Below are 27,609 nucleotides of genomic sequence, written 5' to 3'. Positions count from 1 at the left end.
AGATTAAAGTTTCAGTTGATAGGAGATAAATACACATTTTCATGATTCACAGAATTGCAGTTTAGTGGAAGCAAAAGTGAATTTCCTACCCTGGTCATGTTGCAAAATGTTTGTACTTCATACAAACAAATGCTTGAGCTGCTTGCACCTAGCAGTTGGATACTAACATTGAAACTGAATCATTCCAGAACAAGAGCCATGCCCATCTTTTGACAAGTTCATGGAATTTCGAAGTGCCAAGTCAAAAGAGCGCCAGTCATTTCATGTTGGCCAAAAAAGATTTAAACAGGCAACCAAACATGTACAAGTATGTTTTGTTCTCTTTCAAGCTTGTGTGTGCAGTATCTGTTTCTTTGTCTTTTAGACATGTGCAGCACTGTATTTGCGCTTGTATAATGCATTGTATTCTTATGTTTCCAGATAAATATTGGGTTGATGGTGCCACTTCAGCATGGGATGGGTTTAAAACCTGCTAGAGGGAGAACATTGCCTTTGTTCACTGATCCGGAAATATCTGCACCAGACCTTTTAAAAGATGCTGTCCAGAAAATGAGGGCATTCAATAAAGATATGGCGGCTGGACCATTTGTGCTCCTGTACCCGGATTGTTCAGAAGTTTTAAATGTGCCGGGGTCTGACACACCTTTCAAATTGGGGGAGTACAAAAAAGAAACTGGAAAGGCTTATTCCAGAATAACCCTCTTCATTTGTCAAAAGTCACACTTTGAATCAGGTTTGAAAAGCTCATAAGCTAGGATTGTTTTGTATAGTATTGTATTATAGACAATGTTTTGTTATTTATTTTTTTTTTTTTTTAATATTACCAGAGAATAATGATGTTGACAACTCAGATTCAGAAATCATCATAACATCAAGGAGCCCTGCTGAATTCAACCTGGCTGACACTCTGGTAATTTGATTTTCAACTGTTAAATACAGTTAATTTCAGTGTTTTTAAATGTTGAACATTTTCTTTGGCTCGACCAACAGTTTAACTCAATGAAAAGAGTTAGAAAACCGTCAAAATGTAGACAGCAACTAAAAGAATGAATTCCAGCCAATAGCTACTCTTATTTTAAGTAATGTTATTAGACTTTGTTAAAATAAACATTTCTCCCCTAAAAAAACATAACTGTATGCTTTCCCTCTTAGCCCTATCAACCACCAAGCCAAAGCACACCCAGGTCTGAACCTCAACAAGTGAGGTGGGGGGAAAAGGTTTTGCATAAGGATATTAATCAAATTATGATTTGAACACATTCATACATGTGAAGTAGAAGAGGAAATATGATATTAAGAATCAGTTTCTTCTGGATTTAAGTAGACTGCTTGGTTAATCACACTGAATAGGGTTAGTAATTTTATGAATTGGATCCTGTTTCAGAAATGAACAGAGACATTCATCCGCAGTCCAGGATGGAGAGGTATTTATACATTATTGCAAGTTGAAATGTACTCAATGCCTACTAACTTGTGTTTTTGTTCAGCTTTTTTTATTTAACTAACTGCAGTGGGTGGCTTCTTCTGTTTACTGTTAAAAAGATTGGATAATGGCAAGGCTAATCCATCTCTTAAAATAATTAATCTATGCATTGGAAAAAAAATACTAACTTTATTGTGATTCTACAGAAGCATTATACAGTGTATTTCACTGCACCACCTGTGGTGCAGTGAAATATCACATGCTAATTTCTTTGGTTGAGTATGTTCAGTCTGTTTGAGGCATTTTTAATGTCTTTTTCAGATAATAATATCTGACTCTGAAGATCAGGTTTTCTCTGCACAAGATGCTCCCAGTTCCTGTTACCGGTGAGTAAAAAATGATGAGGTTGAATCTCATTAGCTGAGCATGCAATTGAAAATATTTTGATTAAAATTAAACATTTCCTGTAATTCTTCAGAATGGTTAATCTATTTGGAGTGTGAATTTCCCAACAGTCAATACACAGAACTGTATGCTCCATATGTTGAGGAAGAGGAGGAGGGGGAGCTTGTTACAGGAAATGAGAATGACATTCAGCATGCAACAATGCAAGTTTATTTCTCTGCTTTTCAAAATGTCATAACTAATTTTGTACAACAAACTGTGCTTTTTGTGAATTAACCACTAATTATAACTTAATGTCATTGTAGTGAAGAGACTGACCTTCTGCTGCCCGATGTTATCGCCAATCTTGCAAGTGTTATTGACCATACACAAGTTAGCAGGTTTAACATCTCACAATGTAATATTTGGGATGGTGCAGTCAGAGGGTTCAGACGTTCAACTTATTCTGAAGCTTCTGACATGCTGGTGAAATTCAGTGATGATGCTGGAATTTTAGAAGAGGGCTTGGACACAGGGGGGCCAAGAAGAGAGTTTCTATCACTACTGATGAAATGCCTGAAAGAGCGACCCATATTTGATGGACCAGATGGTCATCGCTTCTTGGTTTACAATGCAAAAGGTACGCGACAGGTCTTGATATGGTCTCTACTGGTTTCCAGATATCAGTGACTACATAAATCAGACTGCATTTACATTTGCTGGTAGTTTTCCAGAGTTTTGGTACCATGTGACAATTATCAATAATACTATATTAATAGTAGTTATATTTTATTGGGGTGGGGCATACACACTCTCCTAAGAATTTTAGATGTGGTCTATTACTGCCACGTCTTCTTGTGACAGCTTAACAGCCGTGGGCTATACTACCGCTACTTGAGTCATGAGCATGTCTGTCACAATATTAATGATTATCATGCCTCATCCTTTTGCTTGTCAGTGGTTTTTGTTTTGTCACCTCGCTATTAATCCACAGCTGTGAAGGAGGATGAATACTACCTGGCTGGAAAAATGATTGCTGTATCACTTGTGCATGGAGGTCCAGGGCCCCATTTCCTTTCTGAAGATCTTGTTAACCATCTTGTGGGCCAGGAGTCATTCAAGGGAACAATTGATTTAGTGACAGATACAGAAGTAGGGAAAGCTTTGCATGAGGTGAGAATAGTGAATCTTTTGTGCGATACAGCTGGATTTAGGTACAGTTTTTGGAGTCTTATGAAAATAACTATTTGTGACCTTGAAGTATATATGTCATTTTCTTGTCTGTTTTGGTTGTGTGTAAGCTTGCCTGTATTTAGCCAATGGATATTTTCTAGTTTTGTTACAGACTTCCTTTAATTATTTTTTTTTTTTCTTCATTAAATTTGACTTTTCTAAATTCCAGTCTCCTTTAAGGTCCAGTTTACCCTAAACCATTTCACAATTTTTTATATTTATTGCATTTGTTTGCAAGTATTTGCATGCGGTTATTCAGAAGGGGTTTTGAATCTTTGTAATATTTCTCAGATTCAAAATGCTGCTACGCTGGATGCCCTGCGAGAATGTACCATGAGACACAGTACCATGTTACAGACAGCAGGTTGTCTGAGACACGTGACGACTATCATGGAAAAGACAGAAATTGTGTCTGACTACCTTTCATGGTATATTGTTTATCGCAACTCCTCCGTTATTGACAGGTAACATAAAAATGAATTAGTTTAAATGATCAGTTTTCTATGTACATACATGTAAGAAATGTATTTATTATCCTGGCACTCATTCTCATTAGCTTGCAGTAGCATGCACAACATATTATTTGGACATTATTTTTTATATTTCTGTTAATAAACATGTTAAGATCTTTTCATGTGCAATGCAAGCTGTGTTGAAATGACTGGACTTTAACTTTCCCTCTCTTTCTACCTTACAATGTGTTTCTTTTTTTTGCTTGTTTTTTCTTTTGCTTAGAAACTAATATGGCATTGCTAAGCATGTGACAAATGTGTTTGATCTCCACACTCCAGATTCAAAGAGGGGCTCTCAACTCTAAAGGTTTTGACTGCATTACAGCAACACCCAACTTTGCTGGCTCCTGTCCTGTGCTTCCAACACAACCCACTCACCGCTGTGGAACTCGAGAGACTTTTCACACCTGATCTGAGTCCTCTAGGGAGTAATAGGAGGCACCAGGAGAGTCTGACTTTAAGCTTCTGGGCAGATTACCTCCTAGACTGCGAAGGTGTGTGATTCACTTTTATCACTTCTGAGGACAATTTATCCATATATTCACCAATCACATATAACACCATTATCTGCATAATATTTTGTTGGTAAATCTCTGATTGCTCAGTGATCCCATTTTTATCTGCAAATACCCCATTATAAGAGCTTTCAGTGGTATGGACTATGGATTTGCATCAAACTGAGATGTATTTTGCTTTCTGACCACTTTCTGTCAGAAGCATTTTTTCTTCGTTTTAGTGATGTGCACAACAATACTTAGTCTATTTGAGTAAACATATCTTGTTTGTAATGTAGCTTGGAAAAAGCCAAAATACCTTTAGTTATGACTCCACTCGAGTCAGACTTGTGTGACAAATGTTGACTTCAGACTTGCTTGATTAATCATCAGAGAACTACAGTGTTTTCCCCTAAATAATTTTGTATGCAAGGTGGTAAGCTACTCATGGTTGTATGTACGAATATGTACTTGAAGCCACAACCTGAGACAAGGAAAAATTAAGTTTCCCCCTACCCCAAAGCAAAGCACAATAATTCAAAATCTGCTTATAGCAGCCTAAAACATATAATGCTTAAAACCGTGACTAGGAGGACCCCTGAGGCCACATTTGTGTAGTCTGTGTGTGAGTCACTTCCATCTCTGCCAGAAGTTCCTTTATTTCCATTTGGTTTGGAATCAAATAATAACCAAGTCATATAGACTGCTGTACACATTACAGGTATCATTTCAAGGTCAAATGGGGTCATTTTCATTTGCCTAAGTGTTTCTTTGTGAACAGTTTGTCATATCGGAGCTCTTCTCACATTCAGTTTTTTTTAAAAAATAGTTTGACCCGAAACTGTATTGTCTTCAAAGTGGACGAGGTCCCAGAATAGACAGATATTCCCTAGTTGGTCAAATATGGATTATGGAACATCTTACTGCTTTCTTACAGCTTGAAGAAGATGGGACCAGTGTTATTCACTTGTTTATCCGTATCTTTTATATTTACAGAACACAAAGCCGCTTTGACTGTTGAAGGCATCCTGATGTTTGCAACAGGCCTGACTTCTCTTCCACCATCTGGATTGGATCCACCACCAAGAATGGAGTTCCTGGATAATTCTCCATTTCCAATGGCAAATACTTGCGCAAACACAATTAAGCTGCCTTTATGTAGCACTTATGATGTGTTCAAGTCCCAAATGGACTTTGGGATTCAAAACTCTCCAGGATTTGGCTGCTTTTGAAAGAAAGCTGACAGGTTCTGCAATTTTGAGTATGGTAGTTAAACTTATGTAACATCCATAGTTGCATTTTATTTTTATAATGAAACATTGGTATACTACATTCTAGTGTGGAAAGGAAAATGTTAAACCTGAAATGTATGTATGTATGTATGTATGTATAAGATGGTATGAGGGGGAAGAAAAAAAGTTCTTCACTGGTGTTCACGTCGTGGGCCATTTCAAGGCCAAGTTTGGCTTGAGTTTTTCATTTGGCCAAGTGTGTTTCAATAAACTGTTTATGGTGTCTGAGACCTGAAATTTTAATGTTTTTAATGGTTACAGCCCAAACTGTTACTTTATCAAGATAATACTTGTTTCTGAATATTCACAAATGGAATAATTCCAGTTTTGAAATAAAAATAAAACCCAAGATGGTAAAATGATGAAAGTTTGTTCTTTATTGCCTTGCTGATTTGACTATTAATAAAATGTTTTAGTCATCTGAAAGTTATTTTATAGAAATCTTAGATGGAAAAAAAATTACAATTTACAGTTGGGCAATTTCTGTCAGTCTCAAGTAAATGTCTGATGCACTCTCCCAGTTCTTTGGCTTCTGTAGCTGGTTGTGCTCCATGACCATGTCCAAGTACTCCTGCATGGTTTGGTCTCCACAAGAAGGCACTGTGATCTGTGACTCGGGAAAGGCCTCCAATTCAGTCTGTTCAACTGGAAACCCACAGTCTCGTGAGCCAAACCTAGAGGATTACATCAAGATTCAATAAGTATGTCAACTGCAAAGTAAATCATGGTTGCACTAAGCAGTGGAATAGTAAGTTACTAGTCCCCTATATAAGCTAAAATTAACGAGGAAAAAACAAGGTATTAACAGCCTGGGAAGTGAAAACCACAATGGGTATGTAATTACAATGAGGAAATATGGTCTTAGGTATTCAGCCTCTGAATTCTAAACATGTTTACGTTGTGTGGATAGTTATTGTATTTTGTTGCAGTCCAACAAATCCTCTTACCTGTGAGGCAAGTAGTAGAGTTCATTGGGCACTCCACCTGGGCATGATGCTGTTCTGGAGGGACGAATCCTGTGGCTGTTCCACAGTCTCACACACTCATTCAAGTCTCTTTGAACAATGTCAGAAAATGAATATCTCAGAAGACACTGGTGCTGATGGCTTCCATTAAAATGTCCCATGTCTCTGAGATCTGCAAACAGGTCCATCCAGAACTGAGACCTAAAGGAGTGTGTAGATAGAATTGTGAGGGCTTGTTTATCAAACAAATTAAATACTTCCACACAAATGTAATGTCAACACAAATAATACAACACAAATATACAAACAACGAAAGAAATCTACTAGTCCAATGTGATATAGATTATAGAGACATAAAATAACAACCATCGTCATGTTTTGGTGAACCCGACAAAGCAGATTTACCTGGATTTTCTGAACGTGGACCACCAGGACTCGATACGCTGATTTGAAGTTGATGTACCATACATGTGGCTGGAGGCTCCAGAGAAGTAGTCTCCGTGAGAATCGCGCAGGGTACTCTGAATTGCGGCAAGGATGCCGTTCTCTGTGCCGCAATCAGTCCGTAGTCTCATAGGAACAACACCAAGTTTTTGCACACATTCCAGGAAATTGTGAGCGATAACTGCCGGGTTGTTATTTGAGGGTCCACAGTGGAGCCATAACACTTTCCTGGAAAAACCATCAATGCAGCCTGAAATGGCAAGACCAAACGGCTTCAGTTTATCATAGCCGTCCGCATGCCACATGTAGTTCGGTCCCAAAGAGTGATATGTTCGTCTAACAAATCTTCTTCTAGCCCTCGTCTCACAACCTCGAGGGTTAAGCTCCCGCAGAAGAGTCATGACCTTGTCTCTCCTCACACGAAGTTTATACTTCTGCTTAAGCACCTGGGTCATTGTCCTGTAGCCAAACAGTTGTCCAGGTCCACGAAGTTCCAATCTGATCGCATTTCTTATCTGGAATGAAGATGAATAATTTTTTCTACGATAGAATCCGGCTTCATTTAATTTAAGTTTCACGGTCCGCAAAGACAAGCGGACATTGTGCAGCCTTTCCATCATGTCAACAATCACACCGTATGTGTGGCCTTCATTAAAATATTTAACAAGACAGTCCATTAGAATAACCTCTTCTCCCTCGACATCTGCGAGAAAACCCAAGCTGTGACCACAATCGCCACAAAATTGCCCTAATACTTGAAAGTAAACTCCACAAAACAGACAAAACATCTCTGCGTCGATTCTTCTACCAATTTGCTTCCTGTTTACATGACTACTTTGTAAACGTGTTTTGGTAAACTTGTAAGAGTGTTTCGCATAAATGTAAATTTGTATCGCAAAAATGTAAAAGTGTTTTACAATATGTAAATTTGTATTGTGAAAATGTAAAAGTGTTTTACAAGATGTAAATTTGTTTTGCACTTCCCGGCCACCGTACGAAACAGACTTCTGAACGGTCTCTCCAAATTGCAATTTGCACTAACTTTTCAAACTTTGTTCAATAAACCTTGTAATCTTTTCACTTCAGAACCAGCCTTGTCGTTATTGACAGATTTTTTCTTCAATAGGTATATTAAATATTATGAAACACAGAAAGAAACTGAAAAACAACTAACACATTGTGCCTTCAGTCAAGACAAATTGAGCTCCATATCAGAATTTCAAATCAAATCAGTCAAATCAAATCAAAGATACTTTATTCATCCCTGAGGGGAAATTCAAGGAATTTCTCAGCTTGGAAATTCACGTATCCGATGTGTGTCTTTGTTTCAAGTTCTGTGTTCTGGGCATTATTAACTTTTTTTCTTTTATTTGTCTATTTCCTATTTTCCCCTTGTTTCCCCTGATTTAATTTTACTGGTTGCTTCATATCAGCGTTTATCTTGTCTCTATTCTTCCCTCTGATTATGTGCTCAGCAGGCACTTTGTTAGGTGCGCCTGTGCAAGCATTGGGAGTGAGACGTTAAGTTTAATCATTACTTTTTCGTCTTCTGCAGAAGAAGAAGAGAATCTTCCTCTATTCTGCATACTGACACAGTCACTGTGTTGTACTGAAAGTTTATTCACATTATTTTTAGCTTGGATTACCAGAGATATTCTGGTGCTCCTGACAGTTGTCAACTTTGTCAGGATCACATTGTTTTCTATATGGCTTATCTTTTCTTTTTTTTTCTTCTTCACTTCTGGTCAGATCCAGCTGTCCTACAGTGTGTAGATTCCATAGCAAAGAGGAACTTTCAGTCATTCAGTTTTTAATATACAATTAAAAGTGGCAGGGAAGCTGGAGCCTATCCCAGCAATCATCAGGCAAAACATGGATTACATGCTGCAAAGGTTGCCAGTCCCTCGCAGGGCCAACACAGAGAAACAACCACTGATGCTCAAATCCATTCCTAAGGGGGCTTAGAGTGATCAATCAATCTAACATGCATGACTGTGGATGGGGGAAGCCGTAGTACCTAACCCACTCATACTTGGGGAGAACATGCAAACTTCATAGATGACACCAAGAATTAAAGTGATTCTGAAGGCAAAATTTCCATTCTGGATTGCGTCGTCTAATGGCAGCAAATTGTAGTAGCTGACTTGCTATCTTGATGTTTTAAAAGTACAAACTCTTCTCACATAGATATTACCTGAAATTAGGTCTTTTTTCCTGAGGATTTCATGCCGGTTTGGAGGGTGTGCTGCAAGAAAGATTTTTCTACATATTTTTGGCTCTTTCAAGACTTGTTATGATGAGTCTCCATGGCAACAAAAGACTTGTTTACAATCAGGATCAACTGATTAACCTCTCCCAAATCAGGATTATCAGTGAAACAACACATCAAATCCTGATGGAGTTGAAAAGAAAGAGAAGAGGAAGCAGAGCGGGAGTCAGACAGCGGAGAAAGCGATGGAGATTTAAACCATTTCTCCTGACCGTCTTAATGGGTAATGTGAGATCGCTAGCTAACAAAACGGATGAGCTCGAGATGCGAACAAGGTCTCAGAAAGAATACAGAGAGGGCAGTATTATGTGCTTCACTGAGACATGGCTGCATGAACACATCACTGACTGTAATGTGTCTGTACTGGGCTTCAAAACGGTCCGTGCAGACCGCAGTAGACAACACAGAGGAAAGCTAAAGGGTGGTGGAATTGCAGTGCTGGTTAACCAGTGTTGGTATCATCCTGGAGATGTTACTGTCAAGGAGAAGATATGCACAACTGTTAGCTGTGTGCCTCCATCCATATTATTTACCTAGAGAGTTTACCTGTGTTATTCTGGTAGTGGTTTATATAACACCTGGCACCGCACCAGACACAGCCTGTGATGTCATCAGCTTCGTCGTTGCTCGGCTACAATATTGAATTTCCCTTTGGGGTATTTTTTTATTTCATTTTCATTTCATTTTAAAATAGGTCCAACCAGACAAGATATAATGATAATATAAATAAATAAATAAATAATAATTACTAATAAATAATAATAATAATAATAATAATAATAATAATAATAATAATAATAATAATAATAATAATAATATTAATAATAATAGGTAAAAGGGCCATTAAGTTTTTATTAAGTTATTTAATGTTTATTTCTGAAATAAACTTCTTGTGTCTGTGTTGTTAATGGATCACCTGAAGTTGGAAACTTCTGTGGTGTTTCTAATCGTAGCGCTGTAACTTACTCTGTTTAATTTGTGCATATCACTGCACCCCCACCTCTGAGTCTGTTTTAACAGCTGCTGATCAGCTGATGTCTCCTCACACTGCAAGCTGATGCTTGTAATCACGACTTCACACAGTGTCTGAGTACATGCATGACTGAGAAGATATTAAGAAGATATGAAATAAACAGAGACAAGCACAAGATGTTAAAAGCTCAAGTGTGAAATTAAAGCAGAGGCTGAAATGAACATCAGTGAAAGATGCAACATGATATTCACAATTTGAGCAAATACTGACAGAGGCGGTGTCAGTGAAATAAAGCTCTAAATAAAAATGATGCAGAGGAAATATATGAGTGTGATTTCACTTTTATCAACTCATTTATTTCCCCTTTTTCACTGCCAACTTTAAATCAGAAAGTTCAGATATAATGTGGAAGTTGCAAGTTTGTTGAATTTTTATGGACATTACTGAAACTTCGCATGAGAAAAAGTACATCTGGACATCACAGTGAGTTTAGGATGTGAGAAACGTTAGCCGACAAGTGACAAATGAGCTTGAATAAAACTGTCAAATCTTGTAGGTTGCTTTTTTTAAGTCTAAAGATGTTTTTTTTTCCTTATGAATTTCTTGCATGCTCCTCAGCAGGCATCCGACGGAAATACATACAGCAGCAGGGAGTCTACTGAGGAAGCGAGCTCCTGAGAGAAAAATGCAAATTTCAGTGCACTGCTTGATGATGCCTTTATGAAACAGTTTGAGGATATTCTTAAAAGTTTTATTCGTGGCTTCTGCAGTAGGCAGTTTGTGCCTAAAGGAAATTCTACTGTTACAGTGTAATAATAGTGTTATAAAAGGAGGGGTGTTTTCTTGGTCCAGTCTTGAGTGATTGCATCTTCTGGCAGCCGTGATGGAACATTCACTCAAAGAGCTAAAATAGATCTAACAAGGCGGCAACACGTTCAATTACAATACGGTTTCACTTGTGATGAATCCAAACTTGCAAGACATCATTTTCTGTGTGAAAGCAGGGAATCAAATGACAGTCAGATGATAAACACTTCTGACATTTTTTTGGTCCCTTGACGTTTGCACTCCTGTTTATGTGTGTGTTATGTATTTTCTGTCCAACATTAGTGTCTCTTTTATTGGCAGTTTCTGCATCATCATCTTCCTGTTCCTCTTCTTCTTTTGTTAGTTACTTATGCTGGTTGCTGGTTACATGTCTACGTTTCCATACAACTTAACCCCACCCCCCACAGTTTCTGATGGTATTGCTTGTCAAGTGTTTTGTTCGTCACATAACGGCTAGGGTTAGGGTTAGGGGTTGTAGATCTAACCACATAATCAGGAGACCAACAAGATGGTCTGTCTATCTTCTGCATTCACCGTAAACAGGCCTTTAGGCTAACTCAGGCTCATGCTTCAGCTCCAGCTGAAAACAAAAGTTAAAAAGATGTATGAATACCTTGTAGTTTGTATATATATATATATATATATATATATATATATATATATATATATATATATATACATGTTAGATCCATTTAGTTTGAGTTGAAGCTGGATTGCATTGAAAAGCTGTTGGATTGAGGCTCTTGTAGTACTGAACTGAGTTGTCCTGCTTTGTACTCATACAGCTAACATGTTAATTATGACGTCTGGCTCTGTTATAGACCCAATGGAGATAAGAAAGGGGGCTAAACTCAGTACTGGAATCAATCCATTGATTAAAGTTTATTTCTGTAGCACCGTGCAACAACACTGACATTATATTAAATGGATGTGGATACAAATATGCATTAAAATGAAGGAAATATAATAGAAAGTGGTGAACTCACAAAACTGATTAAAACTGAAAACATGTAAAGTACTAAAATAATAGAACAAATTAAAACAAAACACTTCGAGCCAAAGGCCTTTTTAAATGAAGAGTTTAAGTTTTGCCTTGAAGAGAGGCAGATTGGTGTCGGTGCGTCGCTCATGGGGAAAAGTATTCCAAAACATTGGACTTCCTACTGAAAATGACTGATCCCCGTTGTCACTTGCACCTGGACCGAGGAACCTTTGACAAATTTCTCGTGGATTTTCTACAGTTCTGATAATTAATAAGTCCCACCCCATGCGAGCACACTGTGTGCACTTAGCAGCTTGTTTAAAACCAGGCGGCTGCATCCAAAGTGCATGAAGAAGACGTTTTACAGATGTTCCTATCTGACCTGCTCATGGAGTCTGAACACAACAGATCTATTTGTAAATATCTTTTCTCACTCTACATACATTCTTTTTTTTACTTTTTTTGTTGTGATTTATTAGGATTCCTGTGATTGGTGCTTTCTCTGTAGCTGCAATCCTGTAAAGTTTGCCTAATAAAGACATAAACGACTGTTTCATCTTAGAACAACTGAAGATTAAATGGTTCATTTGGAGCTTTGGAGAGTTCCTGCTTTTATATTGTGTCTATTTTTCAGAAGTTGTGTACCCCACAGGGGTCTACCACCTCACCCCTCATTATTCCAGCACGAAACATTCCTCTACCTCCACCTTGCAGACAAGGCAGTCTTGTTGGGACACCGTGGGGATCCCGTGCAGCGCTGCATTTATCAGTGAGTAAAACAGACTGGAAATGAGTCTTCTGATCTCACAGCAAACATTTCTCTTTCTGAAAACTGGTGGCTGAAATACGGCTTTGTGAGCATCCTGCATGGAGACTCCACAGACACCAGCAGGTTACACAGTGACTTTTCAACACCTGCTCCTGCAGTACAATGCATTTACCTGATGGATCCTTTCCTTTCTGAACGAAGCCACTTGCTCTCTCAGTAATGCCCAAGTTGTTTGACATCGCTTGAGTTTTAATGTAATGTTCAGTGTTTTCATTCCTTTCACAGGGCTTTGCACCGTTTCACACTTTTTATTTGCCTAAAAATCCTTTTTCCTCCCCAGACTGCAATGAAACTTTGACTTGCTTAATTATGTGAAACAACCTTTTTAAGTAGTTTCCCTTAAAGGGGTCCTGTTATGGTATTTGGAGTTTTCTGAGCTTTCTACAGTGTTACAGTGTTGAATCCTCATCAGACATGTGAACGGCACTGTTTTTTATCACCTAAACGCATGTTTGAGTTTGAGTTCCAGCACTCTCTCCGTTCGGTTTCCATGGCGACGAAAAACGTGTCGTTTTAGATAGTTTTTTCTACTTCAAAATCCTTGTGATGTCCCGGGGGATAAGGTTCGGTGATTGGTTACCTTCTACTGGTTAACAAGGGCATGTACAAATACATCAGGCGGGTGGAAAACGTGGGATAAAGTTATTTCCAACGATGGCTGGTGAGTTTACCAAAGAGAGACATCCTGCTGCATTCGTTGCTGTGGGTTGCTGTTTTCCACTTCGTTTTCAGGGTCTGATTCAGGTTCCAACATGTAGGGCTGTATGATGTGTGTTGACATTGTATTTTGTTTTTTTATTGAGTTCATATTAGCCTAATCCTTCTGTTTATGAGATGTTACAATGATGGCGAAAGCAGGTGAGGTGCGCGCTCCCGATGTAGTGCAGTGGCGGGAGGCGGGGCTTAATGCGGAAGAGTCTCAATCCACTGGTTTTGCCCGCAGGCTGATCTGACAGCCTACGGAGAGGGTCGGTCTGAAGTAAATAAAGCGATTTGTGACAATAACTCCATCAATCCCAGCCCTTCTGGTCTCAGAAATAAAAACAAATTAGCCTGAAATGGACATAATAGTTCCACTTGGTGGAAAAAAAAAAAACTCACTTGGAAAACTAAATATCAAAGCTGTCTGAGATTGTTATTAATTATCTAAACATACAGAAGAACAACACACACAATCTTTCATAGAAAACTTAAAACCCAAATGATTTGTTAACAATCCTCCATGCAGAATAATCTGGAAAACAGCCGGCTGGTTTAACGTTAAAAAGCTTTTCAGTGCGTTAAAGCAGCAGACATACTGCATTCACATTCACACAGTTCCAGATGCTTAAAACTATGTGATTTCCTGAGTAAAACTGCAATTGCAAACAAAGCCAGAAAAGTGGGCGCTCATACTTTCCACCAGCTTTAGAAGACGTGTGTAAATGTGGTTCGTTTCTGATTCATCTCCTAATTCAATTATAGCCACAAAGAACGATTTACACGTCCATATTTAGGCAAGGATGGATGTAGACACTCCCCTAGTCAGATAAAAACATGTTCTGAACAACTAAATACAGATGACAGTGAACGCAACAGAGCCACTTCACTGAACGGAAACTGTAAACAAGTCAGTGAAGCAGCGAAAAAGGAAATCTGTTTTATTTGACAGACGAAGAACAAAACGGCTGAAGGGAAAACAGCAACGGAACAATCAACCGTGTAAGCACAGAAATGAAGGAGCCTTTATAGATAAGCAGAAAAAAAGCTCATCAGCTTCACACACAGTGAATCAGAGGAACAGCAGCAGACGTTTCTGCAGGACAACATCCATACAAAACCCAAACTGCTGCATCAACAGCTGTCCCCTTGTGCCAGAAGATCAGAGAAATCTTCTGATGCTTTTTCCTTCTGTTTTGTTTTTTCAGGGGCACATTGGCAAACTCTTCCAACAACACCAGAGCAGCACCCTCATGCAAAATTTAAACCACCAGCAATTAAAGGTGTTTATATTAGCAAAACGTATTATTGTTTTAAACTCTGTTGTCATCTTTTCTGCTTCCACATTGCCTTATGAAGCCTAAACAGCTCCATATGTACACAAACATACACACTGTGTGTGCAAACAGTCTGAAGAATGGGAAAGTGTTCATGTGTCTGATTCACTTGTTTAACCCACTTTCTGTCATTTTGAATTATAGTTATTTTGTTGTAATCTACATTTCTGACATGACATGTGGATCGATTATCTGTGCAAACACTGTTCAGTCAGAGTGCTTTTATTTCCATGAATATTAGCGAGGCTATGCTGTAATCTCTCGGGGTTATGAGTGAAGGAGGTTTAACACACACACAGCAGGCAGAATAAAAGCAAAACTTTAATGCAAACTTTAATACCACTTTCACAGGGGGGGAATTTCATAACGGTCCAAATTTTATGCACAATTAATCCAAATGACAACACAGAACAAGAGACAGAACTCAACCAAGTGGAACGATAAGATCTCACAACAAACAAAGAATTCTAGGTTGGTCACTTTAATGGCTACATCTTGTAGTACTGGGTTAGAACTGGTTTTATTCTTGGTTTTTAAAGATTCACCAAAGTGTTGGAAACATTTAAAATCTTCTGTTTGCTTTGTTCGATTGAGAGTTCATTTTCATGTTCAGGAAAGTAGTTGGAGGTGTGACATGGTGCATTATTCTGCTGGAAGTATCCGTCAGAGGACGTGCTCATCTACACTGCTCAGAATGGGATGGACATGCTCAGCTACAGTACTGCGCTGTCTAAATGATGCTGAATAGGTAACACACACACACACACACATTACACTACTGGCAGAATAAATCCGAGCTTTCACGTTTTTACCAAATTCTGACCTGACCATCTGGAAGTGGAAGCGTAAATGAAAACTTATTGCACCACCATTTTCCATTTTCTGTTGTCCAGTTTAGGTGAATGTCTGTGAATTGCAGCCTAAGTTTCTTGTGTTTACCTGACAGCAGAGGCACCCGGTGTGATCCTCTGCTGCTGTACTCCACCTGCTTCAAGGTTTTCATGTGTTGTGATGAGGACAGATGTGCTCAGAACATCCCCTCTGACACCAGCAACCATGTCACATTGGAAGTTACTGAAACTTTCTTCCCCTTTCTGATTCTACGTTTCTGTGATTGGACACAAGTTGTAACGTGGAACAACTAACTCAATACAGCAAAACAAAATGAGGTGAAACAAGGGGGGAAAAGAAGCAAAACCCACTGTAATAAGCAAAAAACAAGATGTATCAGAATAAAAAAAAACAAGGTAATGGCAACCGAAACACAAACCCTAAATGACTAAGTACAGACAAGAAAATGGACAAAGCCACAAGATGAAATAGGAAGAGAAGACACGTACAGCAACAAGTTCCTGCACAACTACAAAAGCAATGAGACAAACTATAATGTGCGACTACCTTGTGATGAAGTCACACACCTGAAATCAATCAGGATGTCACTGTTACTGTTCACGGTCCAAAACGGAAAAAGTTTTTTGTTTTCATGCAAATGGAGACAAACCCTGTGGCAACACGGTCAAAGCAACGCGGTATTGTGCATCTTTGGAAGAGGAGGTGGAAGTTGTTACCTGGTCAATAAAAAAAGATGAGATGCCTCTTTAGTTGTATCATAATAATACGTTCTCCTGACTTTAAGATTTAGTAGTTTTTGGGCCACTTTCAGGTTTGCAGTGAGACAGGTTGAGAGACTATCTGTGTGAACATCAGTTACGGGTTGAAAAGTATCCTCAGAAAACAGCGTGCCACTTCTGCCAGTGAGAAAATGACAAACAGCCAGGCGGTTTAATTCAAAGACTAATTAGATGCCAAATTTGTTCACAAATGTCCCAACTTCCCAGTCTGCTGTGTCTTCCCATCATGTTGTTCCCAGTGATCCACAGAGAAGGAAACCCTTGGCTTCTGGCTCTGGATCTGAGGTATTTTTAGCCACTGCTGCCCTCTCACCTGATCCAGCATCCAAACACCCACTACCTTGACTCGTGTTCCTCTTCCCACCTGTCTGACAGCCCAGCTTGGATTATCTGAAGTTACTCAGATTTAATGCATATTTTTTTCCTTTAAGAAAAAAAAAGATGACGCACATCTAAGTTCTTCTTCTCCAAAACCAAAAAAGTTTGGGCATCTCTGACACTTCACATGACTTAACTTTGCATCTCTCCCCATTTGGAACAGGAGGAAATCAGAACGTTTTCCATTTTTATACACCTAACGCATCGCCGTCGTCACAGTGAGCAGGAAAATAAGGTTGGGTTTGCACTGCGTTTAACATGGAGCGACATGCTGAGCTCGTCAAGTGTCACATGCTATATCATTTAGCTCTAAATCTGCAGCTCTAAAGTCAAGTTATAGTGTGAAAAAACAGAACATGTAACAACAACCAGTGCAGAATTATGATGGAGGAAAGCTTGTCCCAATAAGGAAAGATTTCCTTCACTTCAATTCAGCTTTATTTGTATGGCACCACTTCACAACAATTTTGTCACAGGGCACTTTACATATACATCATGTCGAGCCAATTCATACATAACCTATAATAGAAACCAACATGATTGCATTGAATCATGACTTCAATCCAATCCCCCATTCTGAGCATGCATGCGGCGACAGTGGGAAGGAAAAAACTCCCTTTTAACAGGAAGAAAACCTCCGGCAGAACCCGGCTCAGGGAGGGCAGCCATCTGCCTTATGATGAAAGTCTGTTGTGTTTGTATTTGTGTAGGTGTGTGTGTGTGTGTGTGTGTGTGTGTGTGTGCTGTATATGAGCTGAAGGTCTTCACATCAATGTCCATCAGAGAGGAATGCCACCTTTATCATTCAGCATGCAGGAAATTACTAATACATGAGTGATCATTATCATGATTTTATCAGTCACCATGAAACTGATCAGACAATGTTTGATTGTTTTTAGCTGCAGTAATGAAAATGAAAGTAAATCTTGAAGTTTTATTGATTAAAACATAAAGAAAAACATTCTTGTCAAATTATTCTTGTCAAGTCTTAATGTAACTTTGCAACCTTCAAACTGCATCCCTGCAGTCAAGCTTTTCTTTACACACCGATTAAAAACCCACTGGGCATTTTGAACATGTACTGTGGAAATGCAACAAAATAAGAAAACATTAATGGAGGAAGAGAGGAAAAAGAGAGAAAAGCACAGAGCAAGCGCTAAGACAACAGAGTGTGTTTTACTGGCTGGAGAGAGCTCACAGTGCAGTAAGCTACACGCCAGAAGCCGTCATATGTGAGCATAATATATCAGAAAGAAGGAGAAAAAAGACTTTATTAAAACTATGCATGTTTGCATGTACTTAGACAGAAGATAAACATGTCATGACGGCATTTGGTGTGATTTTGAAATGTTTATGTCGTTAGTAATCCAGATGAAAAGCACCTTATATGGCCAGTAAGCTCTGAAATGTGACGTAACACCGGCTGAATATGGGTGGAAGGACATACAATGTTTTTACACACTGCATGTGGAACCTTTTACATGTCTGAAGCTGAACAAAATAAAGCAGCCTTTAGAAAGATACAAGTTTTTTTTCTTTAAATACATTAAAAAAGTGTGCGAACTGAAAGGTAAATTAGGTTGTGCAGAATTTCATGATCATCAGTCATATGGAAGCAAATTCATTGAACTGGACATTTTCCCCTAATGCTGCATTTCTCTTCAGCGTTCAAGGGAGGACCATTGTTCACCAGTTGCAAGCGCAGCTATCCATCACATTTCCAGCAGATCAGTACAGGCGAAGCGGTATTTCTGCGCCGACAAAAGCACAAGAGGTCAATATTTCCAATTGTTATTCCAAGGAGACAGAAGCACTTCCACCATGAAGCCTTGCATGGAGGCAATGCATTAAGCTTCCTCACCATGCACAGGCCCCGTAGATACGGTCTGAACTTTGTGCAAAGCAAATCCATTTCAATCATGGGAAGTAACAAGTCAATGCTAGGTTTCAGCTTTTGGTTTGTTTTTGCACTAATTTCGATAATTTTATAATGGTTGCATTAAGTTTTTCCATGTTTAGGCATCAGGGATATAGCAAAGGACTTTTTAGTTCAGTTTAGAAAATATGCTCTAATGCATGATGAAGAAATGAAGGAAATGACAAGCTCTGGTTGTGAGTTGCAAGCAGCAGAGCGACATAGGGCAGCATAAAAGGAAAAAAGCTGTGTTGTTTGGTTTGTTTGGCTAATTTCCTGAGCACCTGATGGATTACACTCCTCTGATATAAATGACAGGGTTCTTAGAGCGCCTATGAAATGTCAAAGTCGTTCTCTCCTCTGCCCACAACAGTGCTGTGAAAATTCAAAATGCCAACTCATGCTGGATATCTGTGCATTCTGTGATTTCAGTCATTTTACCTTCACATCTTTACAGCTGATTATCAAACACTGTTTGAGAACAAATGTGAAGACATTCAGACTCCGACGTTTCTCAGAAAAGATACAAAGTTCCAAATGAAAGCGAATCGCTTTTTCTTTTCTTTTTATTTTATTGTGCATGCAGTGAAAGATGCAGACGGTGATTTAGCACAGAGCAACGCCGGTGGCCAGCAGCAGCAGCTGCTGTCATTAAATCGTATCACAGTTCCACCTCCGGCCGTGTCACTCACACTCACACGCACTAATGAATGATTCCTCCACCTCTGCGGTCTTTCCTAATCAGACAGCTGCAAACCCAAAGGGCTCATGCACAACCGAACATCCCTGAAAGCATTTACATAATTGAGTGGAATAGAAGAGATACGTCACAATGAGCGATGCATTTATCAGCTCTGCAGCCACTGCAACATGTTAACACTTAATAACTGGGCAACTTTTTTTTAAAGATCCCATTTAGGGTGTCAGTCTTTCACTGCAGACACCGGAGTTCATGCTCCATGTTTCACTTTTTTATTTCAATCAAATGGCGTGAACCCATTTACCTTTCAGTCATCGCTGTGCAGAGTTTGTTGGGGGAGGGACATGGGAAACAAAATATGAAGCAAAAATGATGTAGTTAAACTACTGAACTTCATTTTACAGCAAATCAACAATGGTACTTGAGTGATGACTGGTCACTATAATCAATTTTCCATTTCATCTTTTTCAGTATTGTAAAGAATCGGCTTGTTGCACCGACAAACACGTCACTTTAAGTGTCTTACATCCGTCAGTGTGTATCTGCTTTTGTTTATGTTACATTTTAAATTAGATTCCTTGCTGTCTGCTGTTATGTTGATTGGTTGTTTCATGCACATCCATAATTATAATGTACCAACACTCCAAACAGCGTAATTTCATACTTTAAGACATCAGTCAGTCCTCTTTATAGCTTATAGGAGTGTCCTGCTGTGGGGGCATGTAGGCACAAAACATCAATCAGTGCTGCTAAATGAGCATTTAGTTAATAACTGGAAGTGGAAATTGTGAACGTTGTTCATGAATTCGGACATGTGGATGCTTTTATGTACAACACGGTGTGAAATAAAAGCTCACCAGGACTGCCTGCATATGCCTTCAGATTCCTCATTTGTATTTTGCACTGGGTTTATATGGGCTTTTTTTTTTCTTTTGGCTTCTTTGCTGTCCCTCTTTAGGTCATTGTCAAGCCGAGACAGTATACGAAACACTCCCCTGTGAGGTGTGTGCTTAGAAAACAGATAAAAACAAAGGCTATATTTCCACAAGAGTGATGCCTGTCTAAGCTGTTGCTCCTATCAGATAATATCTGACCAAGTATCTTCCCAAGTATCATTTGGTTGTTTGGGTTCACTGCATTGCACACATTATTCAGTTCTCCAACCTTGACACGGCACATTGGGATGGTCATGAATCAAAACAAGCCCCTCTCTACTTCCAACATCCTCTTAGCGTTATCATTAAGCCCTGGTGCTTACTATGCTGCAGGGTTTCAATGCTTCCTGAAAGGCAGTCGAGGAGAACGCCTCAGAATTTCAATACAACTAGAAGGAACCTGGTAGGGCTCCACGTAAGAGAAGGCATATCCACAGACACATGGAATGAGGCCACGTGGGGACATCAAGTGATTTTAATTTTCACATCAGACACTGCCAGCTCTTCATGGACTGCATTTAATATGGAAGCCGTGATGAAGGTATTTCTCTGTCAAAGGAAGAGTAAATGGCTTCTTGTCAACGTTGTTTAGCTGCCTTTCTCATAACAAGCTTGTTTTCAGCATCATCAAGGGTCAGATTATGCCTTGATTGGGGAAATTTACATTAACAACCTGATTATTAATGAATGGTTATAAAGGAATCAAACTAACAAGAGAGGCACACAGAGTACTTTTTAACTTCACAATTTAACTGTGATCATCAGAGGTTTCCACCACTGCTCAGAAAAGTGTCAAAGTTCAGAGGAAATGGGGTTTGTTTTTTATATTTCCTCCTTTGCCGGAACTAATCACCCATCCTGGATTTATTATTAAAAAAAAAAAAAAAAAAAAAAAAAAAAAAAAAAAAAAAACCAAATACAACATTAAATACCCAGCATGCAGCCATCAATATCTGCTAAATAAAAAAGCTGTATGGCTTCTCTCATAACACGATCTTTGGAGATTTTTATCACCTGGATTACACTTGGGGGGATTATTATTTATCTCATGTAAAACCACTTTAATTGCACATATAATTGATTTGATGTTTAATAAGGGCAGAGATGACTCTGCAAAGTAATTGCTTTTTTAACTCATTCAAGTGGGTCAATTCTTAAAACGTCATATGAATGCAAATAAAAAATCGTATACGACAAACTGGCTCAAACCAACCATTGGACTCACAAAAGCAAAGCTCATTTTAACAATATACAGACAAAAACTAATCTTGCTATTAAATGTTCAAAATAGATGTTCAAGCATTTACATGTCAGCTCTTTAAAGGCAACAGAAACATAAGAGACAAATTGGAAAATGATAACTTTCAAGATGTGTGCTGGGATGGTGAGCACGACTCCTTTCCCCTCCTATTATATATGGATGAATTCATCTTTTTTCATCTTTTTTCCATTCTTCATTTGAATTTACTACCCACCTGAGCCCCAGGAGTGGAAAGTAATGCTGCCAATTTGGCCCCATTTTTACTTCTATCTCCCATCAGATTGAAATCCAGATCTGATGTAGCAGATATTTTTCTACTTATCTGCGATTCCATGGAAAGCTTACTGATGCAAGGAGCAGCTAATGAGATATTAACAGATGCAATATGTGGAGATCCACAACCTGGACAGCCTGCCGGTCGATCACAGGGCTTCCACAGAGACACACAACAATACACCGACTTACCAGCTCATCATGTAGAAAAAGCCTTTAACTAACATGCAGGCCTGAGATTTGTGGGAGAAAACTAGAGCAGTGGAAAGAAAACCCATGCAGACACAGAGAGGACATGCAACCTTTGGACCTGCACTCCCATAGCCTTTAAAAGACCCCCATGTTGATCTGTGGGAATTCCACAGACTATTATAGACTATATGGGATGAAAATGGACACATTGACACTTGATCAGGATCCCTTTGCATCAGTTTTCAATGCACAGGATTTTATGGTCACTTTTTGATGCGCAGAGGACTCGTTTCTGTTGTTTAAGGGGCTTATATCATCAGCTATTCATTACTTTTGCATCAAGCTATTGTCGATAAGAACGAGTTTTTGATTACTGAAACACTTTCTGTGCCTGTTGTTCTTGGCTGTTCCAATCGTTCTGACTGATCGAGGTTAGCCCATAGCTCCTGTGAAGTCATAAAAAGAGAGAATGAACCATAGATTTCACAAAAAAAGACAATAAGAAAAGCAGCTCGCAACCCTTTCTCTGAGATCAACAGGAGCAGAGTCAAACCATGGCAGAGTTTGCAGAGATTGTTTTGTTAAAGGTTTATAAATCTCTTGCTTTGGTTAGTTTGGACCTTTCTGCTGTTAGTTTCTGCTGTTTAGTGGTAAAGCTGTAGATTCTTTTGTGTTTTATTCACTAAGATTGCGATTGCTCAGCTGGAAGCCAACAGCAGCCCATGACTTCAGCTAATTTCAACATGAATGAATGTTTTTGCTTCATTAACCAGAGTATTTTGGCAATCTTTAGGCTGAAGATGAGATAGTCTGGGTTCCGATGAAGAACCAAAGTCATGATAGAGTCAAACAGCCAGTTTCAGTTTGTTTACACCAAACACACATCAGTGGTGCTAAAAATCTAGCTAAAACATGTGCTTATACAAGCAATAACAAAGCATAAATTGTCCAAATCCAAACTGTTTTCATTTATCTACATGTGATGAAATTATAGGCTTTAAATCTTTCCCTTGCTTTCAACTGCTTCAGTACGATGAAGCTCATCGGAAGTATCAGATAATTCAAGATATGCAGGAACTGAACCGAGGAGTATTTCTCCAATCTGAAACTTAAATATTTCTCTCTTAACGGGCAATGTCTCTTCGTGATGAGGTGAAAAGCGTGGCCCTTTGCCCTTTTTTTAAGTACGTGTGAATGGGAATATTCAGCTTTTGTCACTGTTGCATGACACTTCATCCAAAGAGTGAGGGTTTTATTGACTGATCATGTATAACGTGAATATTTCTGGATCCTCCATCAAATAATGACATTCACCATGCTGTTTGCTTGTTTTTATAATGGGATGGACCAAGATGGTCTTTGTCTTCTGTAAAGTACAGTTAACATCAAGATTTTTGTCAATTTGAGCAAAATATTCAACCTTTTCATCCTTGATGTTTTATGTGTCCTGCGCTGCTTTGAAACTGCTCAAATTCTCTCCAATATCATAACCAATCAAATCTCTTGGAGACAAGTGATCTAAGAGCATGATGTACGACGCTGTCGTTTGTCACTCTCCATATGTAGAGACCATCAGAGTGAAACATCTTCACAGTTATATAGTCATCCCAGCCACATATATACAGACTTAACAAGTTTCCAGGTATAGTGGTGTCAAAATGAAAGCAGAGGGAAGCATTCAGCATTTCTAAGGTTGGAGAGACCTCGTGCCTTGCATTGACTTAAAAATACTACAGAGCTTTTACAATTTTCCCAGTGGCATCTGGCTTGCATCCTACTTTCACTGTGAGCTTCTTCAGGCAATAAAAACAAGTTGTTTTTTTTTTTTTTTATCTTTTGCTCTTTTTCTCCTACTCTCTTCCATCTTTGTAGTCTGAAAGTCACATCTGATTCTTACAGCAATGACAATGAAGGTGTAAGACTCTATGCCATCACAGCTCAGCTTATTTAAGCTATCCACTGTGTCAACTTGCATCTAAACTGTGAAAATATTCTTTCATGTTTCTTGCATATTAACCATATTGGTTTGTTTGACCACCACTCTGTTTGTCAGAGGTACAGGACATCAGCTCGTTTGATGAAGGTTATGAAATGTCCTGGCTTGAGATGGTTACGAGTTAAAAAGTCAAATATTTATAAAATGAAGTTAGAAAAAACAATAAAAATGAAAAAAAAAAAAAAAAAAAAGTAAAGTAAAGTATGCATTTTTGCAAAAACTCTGGGTAAGATTCCATACTGCCAAGGCAACATGTCATGTGATTCTTATGGAACAAGACCAGGGAACGCTGCATTTCTCCAAGTAACACATGATGCATATCTGACCAAGTGTTGGTATGCAATGGGCTACCAACCCAGCAACGGAAAAGATTCTGCAAACTTCAACCTGCTCTCAGAGTATGGGTGTGGGATCTGTAGAGATGTGTACTCTCTCTAGGCCTGTCATAGTAAAGAAGAACCTGAACCAAAAGGAGAATCTTTCGATTGACTGGTCCATTTGTTCCGAGCCTCATCTATGGCCATGAGCTTTTTGTAGTGACAGAAAGAATAAAATGACAAATACATGTGGCTGCAATGAGGTTCCTAGGGTGGCTATCTCATAGATATAGGGTGAGAAGCTCAGCTCTCCGGAAGGGATGCAGAAAAGCATTGGTGCTCCTCCACAATGAGAGGAAGAAGTAGTTGGGGAATCTGGTTGGGATGCTTCCTGGAGAAGGAGACCCTGGGGAAGACCCCTGGACATGCTGGAGGAACTGTATGTCTCAGCTGACTGGGGAACATGGCCTCCTCCAGGACTTGATCCCGGATAAGTGCCAAGAAAGCAAATGGATGGATGTGTCACTGATATCTATTCTACAGTAATTTAGCAGACGCTTTTATCCAAAGCGACTTACATCTGAGAGTGAGAACAACACAAGCAAGAAATCAAACAGTAAAGGACGTTATCGATAAGTGGTGGTCAGGCTGCTGCCAGTCTGGTTGGACGCAGGTGATGCCATGTAGTGCTATCTGTTTAATACAGCTGAAGATCTGATTTTTTTTCACATTTTTAATCAATATATTTGCTCAATTATGCTTTCATTGATTCAAGTTCTCTTAAGGCACCTGGTGAACTAAACTGCAGATTTAATTGAACAGACATGCACACAAATTTACACTTTCTTCGCACTCCTTAATAAACCGAGTAGTGATGTCACACTGAGTAAACAGACACACCTTTATCCAGGCAAACACAGCCCGACACATCCAGATCAAACAGTGCATTGTTACTTGTGTACGTGGACATCTATGTACCCGCCACATTTATTTCTGTCAAGTTCAGCTCCATCCATCACCAGCTAATCATTACAGTAAGCAGAGCTTTCAGCAGTGATAAAGGCCTGACCAGAGCTGCTCTTTGTGGTAATAGCACACAGTTAATGTGGATAAAAAGGTTCAGAACAATGACATGAACTGCACCACTGGGTAGCATGTTATCTACGAAGCCCAGCAGGGAGATAACAAGACAATTAGACATGGTGTACATGGAGACCTCCAAGAAATAAGGACATATCTTCGTACCATGCTCCAATTCGGCAAATCACCTGTTTAGTGAAGATGTGACAGTATGACGGTGCAACACACAGTGTTTAAGGGTCAATGTGCTTCAGATTTAAACTACACTGGAAGAAACGGTGAGAAAAGAGTTCTATAACCTCTGATTAAAGCTAACTGATTTACACAATAATAAAGTTTCTTTCTTAACCCTTAAAATTAAGCCATTTTTTGCTGCTTTTCATCTTCCTGTTTTTTTTTGGTTTTTTTTTTTATTTTATTTTTCACTAACAATACTTTGCATAAACAACAAAGATCAACAGTGACCAAGCCCTTCCTGCATATTATTCTCTCAGATGTTTTCCTTTCGAAAAATACTGGCATTGAAACAAACACATAACAGTAACTATTTACACTTATTCTGCTTGTGTTTTTTTTCTCAGATGACACTTTTCAGCATCAGCAATATCGTGGAGTTGAATATTCATGTATAGCTCAGGGTACCTGCATTTATAACTCTCATGTCTGCACATAAGAAGCTGTCTACAGAAGTGGGATGTAAACCTAGAGATAGTGTGTTCATAACAAGTAAAATAACAAAGCAGCGTGGGCTTTGTTTATGAGCGAGACCACACAGTGGTGACTTCAGATAGCGGAGAAAGGCCATGCACTGCCTAAATATACACACAAACGGGCTGGAGTTAGATTGGCTGTTATGAGTGGGTGCATCCAAGCAGGCAGTGAAGCTGCACATAGAGCGTGTCAGAGGTTTGATAAGAGATGAGCAGAGGGCTCGTGAACCTACGAAGATTCAGAAAGACATTGTCAGAAACATTTGCAGACATTAGAGGTAGAAACACAAAAGAAAAAAGCTTCTTGCTGTGAAGTCGACACACTGGGTTGCACTAAGATCGTAAAAAGAAGTGTGATGCTAACACACAAAAGGTTCCCTGCTTGTGGAAAAAGTTGCTTTTTAATTGAGATGTTTTGCAAAGTGACATCTGAACAAACCACAAGATGTCTGGAAAAATGTTGATTGGAGAGATGAGCCCAAAGTGGAGATGTTTGGCACGCTTTAAACCAATCACCGAGCATGGAGGTGGAGAGGGGACGGTCGGGAGTCAGCCAGTCGAGTCAAATGAAAGACCATGACTGATAGCTAAAGCTCGGCAGAAACTGGCTCATGCAACAGAACAAGCAGCAGCAAATCTACAACAGAAGGACTAAAGAAAAGAATGAAGTTGTGATGAAGCAGCCACGACAGCATTTCAGTCACGTTGAGGCCTGATTGAAATGCGGTGGAGGGAACTTCAGGATGCTCTTAAATGGATGCTGCAACCTCTATAAACTGAAACAACCTTGTAAAGAAGAATGAGTTTTAAAACACAGCAATGTGACTGGCAATGTCATGTAAAACATGTACTTAAAGTTGCTGCTAAATGTGGTTCTGCAGTGAAATCATGAGCTGGATTCAGATTTTCACACACTGCCTGAGTTCAGTGTTTATTAGTGTATCGTGGCACTGTTCAATAGATCATGTCCTGCTCATCCGAGGGTGTACATACCTGGTTTTAATAGCTGATGGATAACAGGGGATGTCTTCTTTTTATTTAAGACTTATGAATCATCCGTTTCAATCACCCATTTTCACCATTTGGTTTGGGAAAGTTATCCTAGAAGTGTTTTTGTTTTCTCACATTGCTTTTTAAAAGTTTTACCATTTCATTATTGTAACTACCATCTGTTGTCTCAACCATGTCTAACATGTATACAAGACCAGTCAGAAGTATGGACACACTCTCCAATTGAATTTAATGGGAAACTGTGTCCAAACTTTTGAATCGTAGTGTATGTGTGGAAAACCTTTGCCTCACCCATGCTTCCATCTCCACTGGGTAGGCCGGGTGGCTGTTTGTTTCAACCTTGAGACCTTTCCAGAGTCCCCAGCATGGGGGACATGGCCCCCAACTGCTCTACTGAATCAGTGACTTTGGGTATTTTTGTCGCCCTTACCTTGCAAGATGCAAGACGTCCTTTATTCTTTATCATATATATATATATATATATATATATATATATATATATATATATATATATATATATATATATATATATATATATATATATAT

The 27,609-nt window shown here is 39.0% G+C and overlaps 1 protein-coding gene and 1 long non-coding RNA gene across 2 annotated transcripts in view; one reads left to right on the top strand and one right to left on the bottom strand.

Moving 5' to 3' along the window:
• Window positions 1-27,609, bottom strand: part of ramp1 (receptor activity modifying protein 1) — a gene marked incomplete at both ends in the record, with an annotated part of 96,557 nt that overhangs the window by 48,014 nt on the left and 20,934 nt on the right. The window lies entirely within an intron of this gene.
• On the top strand, window positions 3,404-5,148 carry LOC306766992. Its single transcript, XR_013771607.1, has 3 exons — window positions 3,404-3,504; window positions 3,832-4,046; window positions 5,043-5,148. It is a non-coding gene; the product is annotated as an uncharacterized lncRNA (long non-coding RNA).

Source organism: Telmatherina bonti (genome assembly GCF_933228915.1).
Source record: "Telmatherina bonti genome assembly, chromosome: 15".
NCBI lineage: Eukaryota > Metazoa > Chordata > Actinopteri > Atheriniformes > Telmatherinidae > Telmatherina > Telmatherina bonti.
The sequence above is the reverse complement of the archived record's forward strand: the minus strand, read 5'-3'. Positions and strand labels throughout refer to the sequence as shown.